The sequence below is a fragment of the Balaenoptera physalus genome (genome assembly GCF_965194825.1).
Source record: "Balaenoptera physalus genome assembly, chromosome: 3".
NCBI classification, from domain to species: Eukaryota; Metazoa; Chordata; class Mammalia; order Artiodactyla; family Balaenopteridae; genus Balaenoptera; species Balaenoptera physalus.
Window position 1 is genome coordinate 123,869,922 of NC_138890.1, and position 11,906 is coordinate 123,881,827.

Below are 11,906 nucleotides of genomic sequence, written 5' to 3' on the forward strand. Positions count from 1 at the left end.
CTCTAGCTGTGCTCTCCCCTTCTCCCCTTCTTTCTCTCTCTCCCTCTATCTATCTACCTGTCTACACAACACACATATGTATGTATTTACTAGCTTCGGTGTGGGTGTCACCTCAACTAGAATGTAAAGTTCTTTCTGTGAGTACAGGTATTTCTGTCCATGTTGTTTACTGCTATACCCCCAAAACCTACAACCGTGCCTGTCATATAGAGGCACTAGTAGATATTTGTTAAATGAATGTATTATTTTAGATAACTAGATGTGTATATTTAGTTGATGGTCATAAATGAATATTCTATGAGCTGAAAGAAACCACGTTCTTCTTTTTTCTTACCAATGAATTGCTTGTTAGTTTGAAGATACATGCTTTCTTGCTAAATAAAAAATTGTCAAACACTTATACAATTACGTCAAGATTCAAAATGTATAATAAACCTGTAGGTATTTGGGGGAGGGTTTTGGACAAAGTGATTATAGAAATAAGCTCAGGAGGCATCTGATTCTAAGTTCCCTGCAGAAGAATAAAAGGCATAATTTACATCTTCCAAGTATACCCAATATAGACATAAAGCCTCTCAATCAGTGCTTTACAAATTGCTAACTTTAATAAACACAGCCAGTGACAGAGTCTGCTCAGCAAGAAGCAGAGAGTCACCCACCTTTAGATGTAGACCTCATCTGAGATAGTGGTGATGACAGTGCTAGGAACTACAAAAATCACACCCATAATTGGCAGTTACTAGCAATTTCCCCCCCTTCCCAACAACCTATTTCTATGAAGTTGCTCCTATTGGTAATAATTAAATGAAGCAATCTGTGAAAGGGACTTACAGCCATATCTCACACCTAGTAATTGCTCTAAAACTGTTAGATGTTACTTAGATTATCATTTTAAAGATGAGGAAATTCAGTTAAACAGCCATCCCCCAAATCACAGAGATGGTAAGTGGTAGAACTGGGATCTGAATCTAGAAATAAATTCTATCCTCAGAACTGAGCCATTAGTCTGGACAATTCTGTCTCCCCCTGGCTCTGTGCCTCCATCCCTAATCTCATTCCTTTATGTTCCAAAACCCTGCACCTGTATATAACTTAAAAGGCTAAGTCTGAATAATATAATCAGTAAATACTGTTGATCAAAATTACTTACTCAAAGAAAATTCAAATACTTCTGAATTCACTGATTTTGTAAGGTGAGCATTAATTTGCAAATGCTCATATATTGACACTTTTCATTCTCATTGTCACTGGTCACAGACCTGACCTGATCGTTGAATGAAACTCTCACCAATTCAACTGGAAGTGAGAAAAATCCATCTCTTCCATATCAGACAACCAGCTATGTTTTAATTGCATATGGTAAAGCGAGTAGTCTCAACCTAATACCATGAACACAACTCTGGAAAACTTTAAACCCAATTTCCATCACAGAAGTTCTTTCTTCTTATTGGATTTTATACAAATTACATTTTGTCTTCTACTGGGAAAAAAAAATGGGTTTCTAAATGAAATAATGTCATGTGCAAACAAAATACATGTTGTAAAATCACGTGAGAATGATAATATTTATAAAAAGCTACCTATTTCGATTAGACAAGGGACAATTAGACAAGTCCATCCTCCAAGTAAGTCGTAACATGAGTAAACCATGCTGGCACTGCAGCATCTTAAGATGCAGGCTGTCTGGTCCACTGTCTGCCTAATCTGCTTTGCGAACAGCAGGAATTTGAGTTAAGCAGTATTTCTGTCCTTTTCTATTTCCCTTACGGAATCTTCAAATAATAGCACAAAGATATAATAAATAATTCATTTATTTATACATTTCCTACCAAGTATTTTTCTCCCTAATCTACTTTAATGAACAGCTCTTCTAGAGAAAAGAAAGCTGACCATCTGGCAGACACAACCCAAATACTTACTTTAGTCCGAGTAATTGAATATGAGGATGTGATGAGGAGAAGGAGATTTTGCTGAACAGAGCTGATCCTAGTCAGCAATTCCTAGCTAATCAGTAGCTAATCCCACTTCGGCTGCATGAAACCTGAAGCTAGGAAAAACTCTAAGCTTCTTTCAAGCACCCAAGAGTCACCTTCTAGAAATAACAACTTCAGCTAAGAGGCAATCTATGCTCTTTCGTACCTCCCACCCCTTCTGGCTATGTAAGTTTAGTCCAAGTTTGGCTTCCCACCCTGTGATCCCAGCCCTCTTTGCAATGCCCCTGTACTTACCTTGTATTTACCTTCAAGCAGCCTATCTCCCACATTCCTACAAACAACACTACTTTCTACCAGGCATCAATGATTTTTAAGTCTTATTTCTACAACAAGAGCATACATTCTTTGAGAACATTGGCTGCATTTAATTCTTGTAAATGTTTTTAGAGCAAATGCGTGCTTGATTGACTTAACTATACAGTTGACCCTTGAACAACATGGGAGTTAGGGATGCTGACCCTTTGCACATTTGAAAATCTACATATAACTTACAGTCAGCCCTCCGAATAAGCAATTCTTCCGTATCCATGGTTCCAACCAACCGTGGATCATGTAGTACTGTAGTATTTACTACTGAAAAAAATCTGTGTATAAGTGGACCCACACAGTTCAAACCCACATCGCTCAAAGGTCAACTGGAATTGTTTATATGGGGTACTTACTCTGAGCTAGCACCATGCTGCAGAAATCAACTACCTGTTAAGCCATTTCTCTAGTCTGGTTTGAAAAAGTGTTTTAAATTTAATCTAGAATTGAGAAATTACTAGAATCTTCTCTCTCTTTTTTTTTTAATAGGAAGAACTGATGCAGAACTAAAAAAACAATGCTATTTCCTTCTTGTTTTTCATGATGAGGACCAAGTCCTGTTATCTATTTCCAGGCTTAAATCCTTGCTATTGAAAGTGTGTTCCATGGATTGGTCCATGGCACTGACATCACCTTGGACCTTCTAAAACCTGCAGCAAAAGAAGCTCCACCCCAGACCCAGTAAACCAAAATGTGCAGTTTAACAAGATCCACAGGTGAATTATATGCACATTAAATCTTAAGCACTGATTTAGTTTATAACTTTTTCTTTATAACACTATATTTTGTCTTTTGTTTCATTTGATTGAATTTTTAAAAACTACTATGTACCTGATGTAACAAGTTAAACAATATAAAATTGTATGTGTAAAAAGTTAATAAACACTTCCATCCTAGCCACCTGTGATAATCAATGTTAAATGTTGACTGTGTATCCTACATCTTAGTCTACGTTCATATATACTCACACAAAAAATACACGTGCACATAAGAGATAAGTTGTTTCTTGTTTGTTTTTTTTTTAATTTTTGGCTGCATCGCACAGCATGCAGGATCTTAGTTCCCTGACAAGGGATCGAACCTGTGCCCCCTGCATTGGAAGAGCGGAGTCTTAACCACTGGACCGCCAGGGAAGTCCCAAGAGGTAACTTCTGAGTGATGGAACAATCTTATTTCCAATTAGCTCCAGAACGTAGACATTGACACAAAGAGGCTGTTAACCCAAATCAACATCAGCTGCTTACATCTGCCTAAGCCATTTCTCAGATTCCCTAGGTGCTAATGGGCATGTTCACAGTAATCTGTGCACAACTGCCAACCTCCAAGCAGTAAAACAAAGATGAATAAAGTGAACAAACAGAAAAATCCTCAGGTTATGAAGGCCTAAGCCTTTGTATATGATATATTTCATATGATGACATGCACATCATGTCGACAGAAAAAAATGTTTATGTTATGAAGTCAGCACAGTGTGGTATTTTCTTTCTCCATTTACAGTTGGGCAGCAGTGACAGTGATGAAAATTATATGGCTTGATTCAGAGGACAAAAGACATTGGTAAGCACAATTTGCCCCTAAAGTCAAATGGCAATGTTACAAAGCCAGAAAATGGCTCTGTTATATATTCACAAGTTTTTTCTATGAAAACAGCACAGATTACGTAGGCATTTATCAGGTAGACTATATAAGTAAAAAGGAATAACTATTGCCAGATATTGTGCATGAAATAAAGTTATAGATTATCCTAGGACAACCGGTAGCTGAAATCATCAAAATAAGATAAAGCTGAAGAAAAATGAAGAATAATGTTAACAGTAATGAAAGGCAGGGTATGAATCAAATTATGAACTCACCAACTCTACTGATAGATTACTTCCTTAGTGTGGGACAAGTCTAACTCTAGAGCCAGTAACATACAGTTGTTACATTAGACACCCAAATTAGCTCATATAGTGTTTGTCCATGGTCTGAAAACTGGTTGTACCTTTTTTTCTACAGATGGAAGTTTGATGGGTCCATCTAGGGCCCCACCAAGGGGTGGGTCAATGAAGGGTCCAAAGCCCTTCCTGATGGAGCAGCTCTCTCTGATGACACAACCCCTGGCATAGAGCATAGAGTCTATCATCAGCAGGGGAGTCAGTCTTTTTAAGTTACCCCTGAGATCTCATTCCATAGCTTAGCTCTCCAAATATCCAAATCCTAATACTACAGGGTATTCACCTTTGACCCAAGCCTTCTGGTCTGGTCTGCAAAAAAAAGTGGAACAAAAAAATCCTTAAGTTAATGAACAATGAGTAGGTAAGCTCAAATGGTAATATAATACAAGACCATTAACCAAGTCCCAGTGCCCTGCAGTTAGTGGATACTCATCAGGGTCCAACCAGCCTGGATATCAAGAATCAAGAATCAGCTTTATTTCTCTTGTGAAACCTTCCTTGTGTATAATAGAACTCTATTACAGGAGAAGATGCAGTAAAACATAAGGAGGTTTGAAACATATTTCAAAAAGGGTAGTATTTTAAAAACTTATTCCCCATGAGTTACGTTGCCAAGAACATCCAAAGGCCTGACTTAAAACAGGAAACAGACACACACACACACACACATACACACACACACACACACACACACAGCTAGAAATCAGTACTACTGAACAAGAGCCAGCTATGTACCAGGCAACATGCTGAATGTTTTACCTCACGGAATCACTACAACAACTCAGTATGTTAAAAATTATCACCATGTTACAGATAAGGAAATAGAGACTTAGAGAGATTAAATAGCTTCCAAGGGTCACACAACTATAGTAGCCACAGAGATGTCTTTCGATTGCTGGTTTTTCTGCTGCCAGAGCCCATGGTCTTTTACACTTATCGATGGATAAATACATTAACATATGGGGGGAATAAAGCACTAGATTTGGAGTTACAATATGTAAGTCTAAAAGCTGGCTCTGCCACCTGCTGCAGGCAAGTTACTTAATATCACTGAGTGGCAGGATCTTCATTTTAACATAGGTTGTTTTAAGAATTAAATAGGTTTACAAAGAAAATAGAGTGCCTGGTGTGTAGTAAAACTTTACAAATAATAAGTCCCTCAAAGCGATCTTCATCCTTGGCTATTTAGAAGCACTGTAGCTACTTCCTTGACATATATTTTAAAGCTCTTGCTGCATGTTAGACAATGAACAAACAAGGGCCATCAAGGTCTAAATGATCTTGTTGAAAGAAAGATGACATCATCCATACTTATATTGAAAAACAGAGTTGGAGAAAATGCCTGTGGTGTTTTACCTTTCTCATTAATGTATGGCTTGAAACATAAATTGACAAAGCTTATTACCCTCCTAATATCAATCCAATTAATTCAAACAGAATTTGAAATTAACATATAGATTTCAATTCAGGGGCATTGTTATTTTTTAACTGGTGGTATATATCTAGGCTAATATTTATGAAACAGTACAAATCTTATTTAGCAAAAAGACTGCTTCTAAGCTGGGCGACGTGCAGGGCTCACTAAATCTCATCAACACAAAAGCCAAAAAAGGTTAATCCTGATTTAGCCGCCTAGACATTAAAAGTTGATCATCTGTTTCTGTCCTTTTGTTCTACCCCACCTGCACAAATCCTCAAGGCTTTATCTAACTCTGCTCCAATGTGCTGGGTGTCAGGAGGGCCCCAAGCTGGTGACATAAAGGGAATTTACTGAGAATGTTCCACCACCATCTCCACCCTGCACACACGTGCCACTGCCAAAGGACTCACACATGGAGTCCAGAAACTCAGAAGAGAAAATCACGTCTGTCCCAGCTTTGTATCATGTAGGGTCTTACAAGAGTTTATATATTCTCTTCATTTTTGTTTAAAAACAGGAGTGAGAAAGAAAAAACAATCAGATTTTTGCAGTATCAGGGGTTATAGGTTGGGGCTGGTACATCTGCAAACTGAGAATGTCCAGGAGCTGTGGTGCTCTAGGTGCCAACCCAAAAAGGTCCAAGAGTAGACAAGATGAGAAAAACTAAGAGTCAAGAGAATTCTGCAACTCAGTAGGTCTTTTGCTATCATCACACAAACAATCAAGAAAATAATAAGCAAGAAATAAACAGGAAATCATTGGGTCCAACACATGCTTTTTGCCGATTTAAAAAAAAAAAAGTCCAAAAATGGGAAGGAACTCAAGTCTGTTTGATTAAATAAAAAACAAAAACAAAAATCAAAGTAGGCCTTCCTTTGACCCACTCCCCTCCTCTAATTATTATCTCCTTGCTCTCTGCCTCATATTGGCTTTGTTCAAATCTTGCTTCTGGCTGCAGGTTCATGACCAAGTTATTTAAATGACCTGTACCTTATTTCCTCATCTGTAAAAAGAGGATACTAAGGCTCCATACCTCGTTGAACTGTTGTAAGGACTGACTGAATACCTGGAAAGAGTCCTAAACTTATGAGGGACGCTACGAGACCATGGCAAGTCTGGGATTGCACGCATCTGCAAGACAGGAGTGACCGCTACACTTTGAGGATGTCCCTGAGTGACGTGGAGTCACTGAGAAGCAGAGTTCTACAGCGGGCACTTCACGTAAGGAGACGAGGTAGCATGTAGTCTTCTGAGGAGCATTTATAGACTTTAACTCAAGGTTTGGGACATAAAAATCTGAGAAGATGGAACAGGTGGTGGTAGAAAATAAGGAGAAACAAAAGGGCCTTTGTGATGTGTCCACTCCCTGGGGAAGAAACTTAAGGTTGGGAGAATTGACAAAAGTTGTTGGGATGGAAGGAGGAAGATGAAGGCCAGAAGGTAGCCCTCACCCAGTGTAAGTGACCAGGAACTCAGAGAGAAGGTAAGGATCACCACTGTGTTAGGTCAGGGCTTCTGAGAAGCAGAAACCAAGACATGATTAGATGGGTAGGGATTTATTGGAGGAAATGCCTGGGAAGGGAACAGGGAAGGGAGCCAGAGAAGGGCAGGGAGAACCTGGAGACTGTGATGCGGGTCTGAGTTCTGTGAAGGAGAGGGGGAAGGAAGGAGGTTGGGCAGGAAGAGTCCCAAACTGCAGTGCAGTTCCACCAAAGTCTTGGCCAGCCCAGTGGGATGTCCTCAAGCCAAAGTCGTCCATCAGAGACAAGGAAGGACCCGCTTTAGTCCCCCGCTGTGCCCTGTCATTGGCCAAGAGAAGCCTGTTGGAAGTGAGGCTCCAGTGGGAAACGCTGGTGGATCCAGGGCAGTAGGTGGGGCCATAGGCCAATTATGCTCCTGAAGGAGAAGATCTGAGCGTGACCTTCATGGCCACCACACACTACTTGTGCTGCACACGTTTTTTTCTGTAAGCAGACTTAGGAGCAGTTCCTCCACGGCTCCTGGTTGGCCTCTCTTACTGAAGGTGGTTAGTGGGTCTTAGGACCACCACTGCTTCTTATCCTTTCCCTACTCCACTGTCCATTCCAAATTCCCTCACACCCTGCTATCACCTCAGCAGATCTTGGTGGCTTATCTGGTAGTAGGACCCACACTTTCATTCCTTCTGGGAAAGCACACCTTTCTGCACCTGAGGTTGCTATACATATTCATTCTCAGCTCCATAGGGGTAGGGAGTGCCGGCAGATGCCAAAGTGGATCAGAAAGTTTCCACACACATTTCTCCACACCCCGCTGTGCAAACGCAGCCCTATTGCCCCTGCCAGTCGGGATGAGTTACCCCTGACATGATGGTAACTTTTCTTCTTGCCTGCTGGGCTCTGGACATGAGTTGTCCAAAGTGCTTTGGCAGTAGGGGTAACTTGGACTTCAATAGGACCTAACTGTGTCCTCTTCAACCCTGTGAGCACAGAATTTCAGGGAGAGGAAAATCTCGAGTAGGTCACTGGGATTGAAGGTAAATGGAGCCACTCCTGATTCCACTCCTTATTTCCCAGACTTGTAGATTTTTCCTATTGGGAACACTGTGTCATAGAGACGTCTCTGATGTAATGCATATACTGCATCTCGAAGGATGGCACGCCATCCTTTCATAAAGTTGCCTCTAAGCTAGTGTTTCAGGCTTGCCTTCAGATGGCCATTCCAGGGCTTTCTGAGGTCAGTTCCTTCTGGATGGTGGGCAGTGCAGTATGTGGTAAGATCGGTAGATCCGTGGTCATGTCCCACTCCCGCTCCTCCTGTGCTGCAAAGTCGTATCCCTGGTTGGATGCATGTCTGTGGATCAGACATTCTGTGAGTTCCTGGATAGTGGTAGTGGCTGAGATTCCGCAGACACAAAAGGCAAGCACATACCCAGAGGAGGTATCTATCTGTGTGAGGATGAACCACTCAACCTTCCGGGACAGGCCCAGTGTAGCTACTTTACCACAAAGTGGGCAGTTGGACTCCTCAAGGAATACGCCACATCAGGGGCTCAGATCTGGCTCTCTTGCAGACAGGTAGGGCATTGGGAGGCAGCGGGGAATACATCTGAGTGGCGCACCGTTCATGGCCACCACTCTATCTACACTGCCCAAGTACTGGGCAACCTTGAGCAAATCACATGGCCTCTCTGCACCTTAGTTTCCTTTTATGAACAGTAAGGGAGGTTGGACTAAATGTTCCCTGAAATTTCTTCCATGACCAACACTATGAAATACTATGATATGAAGATAAGATATTAATGAACTGGGATGGGGATGTCCCTCTAATCCCTAAATCCATGCACAGTAAGCCCTTCCTTGAATTGCTTGAATTACTATTTTCTTTTTTTTTTTTTTAACATCTTTATTGGGGTATAATTGCTTTACACTAGTGTGTTAGTTTCTGCTTTATAACAAAGTGAATCAGTTATACATATACATATGTTCCCATATCTCTTCTTTCTTGCATCTCCCTCCCTCCCACCCTCCCTATCCCACCCCTCTAGGTGGTCACAAAGCACAGAGCTGATCTCCCTGTGCTATGCGGCTGCTTCCCACTAGCTATCTATTTTACGTTTGGTAGTGTATATATGTCCATGCCACTCTCTCACTTTGTCACAGCTTACCCTTCCCCCTCCCCATATCCTCAAATCCATTCTCTAGTAGGTCTGTGTCTTTATTCCTGTCTTGCCCTTAGGTTCTTCATGACCTTTTTTTTTTCTTAGATTCCATATATATGTGTTAGCATGCGGTATTTGTTTTTCTCTTTCTGACTTACTTCACTCTGTATGACAGACTCTAGGTCCATCCACCTCACTACAAATAACTCAATTTCGTTTCTTTTTATGGCTGAGTAATATTACATTGTATATATGTGCCACATCTTCTTTATCCATTCATCTGTTGATGGACACTTAGCATTTTTCACAGAACTAGAACAAAAAATTTCACAATTTGTATGGAAACACAAAAGACCCTGAATAGCCAAAGCAATCTTGAGAAAGAAAAACGGAGCTGGAGGAATCAGGCTCCCAGACTTCAGGCTATACTACAAAGCTACAGTAATCAAGACAGTATGGTACTGGCACAAAAACAGAAATATTCATCAACGGAACAGGATAGAAAGCCCAGAGATAAACCCACGCACATATGGTCACCTTATCTTTGATAAAGGAGGCAAGAATATACAGTGGAGAAAAGACAACCTCTTCAATAAGTGGTGCTGGGAAAACTGGACAGCTACATGTAAAAGTATGAAATTAGAACACTCCCTAACACCATACACAAAAATAAACTCAAAATGGATTAAAGACCTAAATGTAAGGCCAGACACTATCAAACTCTTTGAGGAAAACATAGGCAGAACACTCTATGACATAAATCACAGCAAGGTCCTTTTTGACCCACCTCCTAGAGAAATGGAAATAAAAACACAAATAAACAAATGGGACCTAATGAAACTTAAAAGCTTTTGCACAGCAAAGGAAACCATAAACAAGACAAAAAGACAACCCTCAGAATGGGAGAAAATATTTGCAAATGAAGCAACTGACAAAGGATTAATCTCCAAAATTTACAAGCAGCTCATGCAGCTCAATATCAAAAAAACAAACAACCCAATCCAAAAATGGGCAGAAGACCTACATAGACATTTCTCCAAAGAAGATATACAGATTGCCAACAGACACATGAAAGAATGCTCAACATCATTAATCATTAGAGAAATGCAGATCAAAGCTACAATGAGATATCATCTCACACTGGTCAGAATGGCCATCATCAAAAAATCTACAAATAATAAATGCTGGAGAGGGTGTGGAGAGAAGGGAACTCTCTTGCACTGTTGGTGGGAATGTAAATTGATACAGCCACTATGGAGAACAGGATGGACGTTCCTTAAAAAACTAAAAATAGAACTACCATACAACCCAGCAATTCCACTACTGGGCATATACCCTGAGAAAACCATAATTCAAAAAGAGACATGTACCAAAATGTTCATTGCAGCTCTATTTACAATAGCCAGGACATGGAAGCGACCTAAGTGTCCAACAACAGTTGAATTACTATTTTCTGTAGAGAAATATATTGGCAGAAATTCACAACAATCTGGATTGTAAAATATTTGAGGTTTTGTTACTTTCAAGTACACTAGGCTAATGCTTAGTAAAGACCTTACTTTAATGAAAAGAAAACACTACGTGGTTTTTATTTTCATTTCACTAATTTGCACGTGAGTGGATTGTTAAAAACAAAAAGAAAGCAAAAAAAAAAACCCTGTCTCCTCCTCGTTCCTCAAATTCACTACTCAATCAGGTCTGTAATCACCACCAGCAGGGCCCTTCATTTAAACCACTTAGGATTAGGGTATCACCAGGGTGACAGCTGTAACCACAGCAGTAAAAATCCAGATGTTTCATTATCAAGACTGAGGTTTCATGGCTTCAGCCAGTTATCTGTTTTCCTGCCTATTTTGTCCCTGCTTCTCTTCCTGAGAAGTTCCTGGTTACTCTCATCCAGGCTGACCTTATACAAGTTACTTAACTTCTCTGTGAGCTTACTCAGTTTTTTCACCCATAAAATGGAGATCATTCCATCTACCTCACAATGCAGTTGTGAAGATTCAATGAGATAATGTACTTAAAGTGGTTAGCCAAGATCTGGAGTGTGGTTGCATACATGATCATTTTCATTATTATGACTTGATAATGTACTTGCCCCAGTCTGCTCTCACCCCGCACTCCCCTTGCCAATTGATAACCTCTGCACTATTTGGTAGGGATTGGGTCTCCCCTCATCTTCCTCAGTTCTCAGAAGGAAGTTAATTTAAATTTCCACTGTTCCCCTGTCCCAAAGTACCAAGGTCTGATCTGAGAGCAATGTGCAACATGTGCTCAAAGCAAATAATTTGATGAAATGTGTTGTCCCCCAAACAAAGTTGCCACAAAATAAGTCCATCATTTTCCCTCTCCCAATTTAAAATCACTCATTTTTCAATGGAAAGAGGCCACAAGTTTTGGATGATTCTGTTTACTAATGTCTAGTTGCAGGTGATGGTTTTCAAACTTTCCCCCCATTTTCTTTTATTTGTGAGGCTGTCAGGTTTAATCATCCCAAAGTCACAGACAAGGGAGCAGGCTCAGAGAAGACATGCCATTTGTCAGGGATCACAGAGATGATGGAATAGCTCTAGATCCTTTCTTACTTAGACTATATTGGAGTCAGCAAA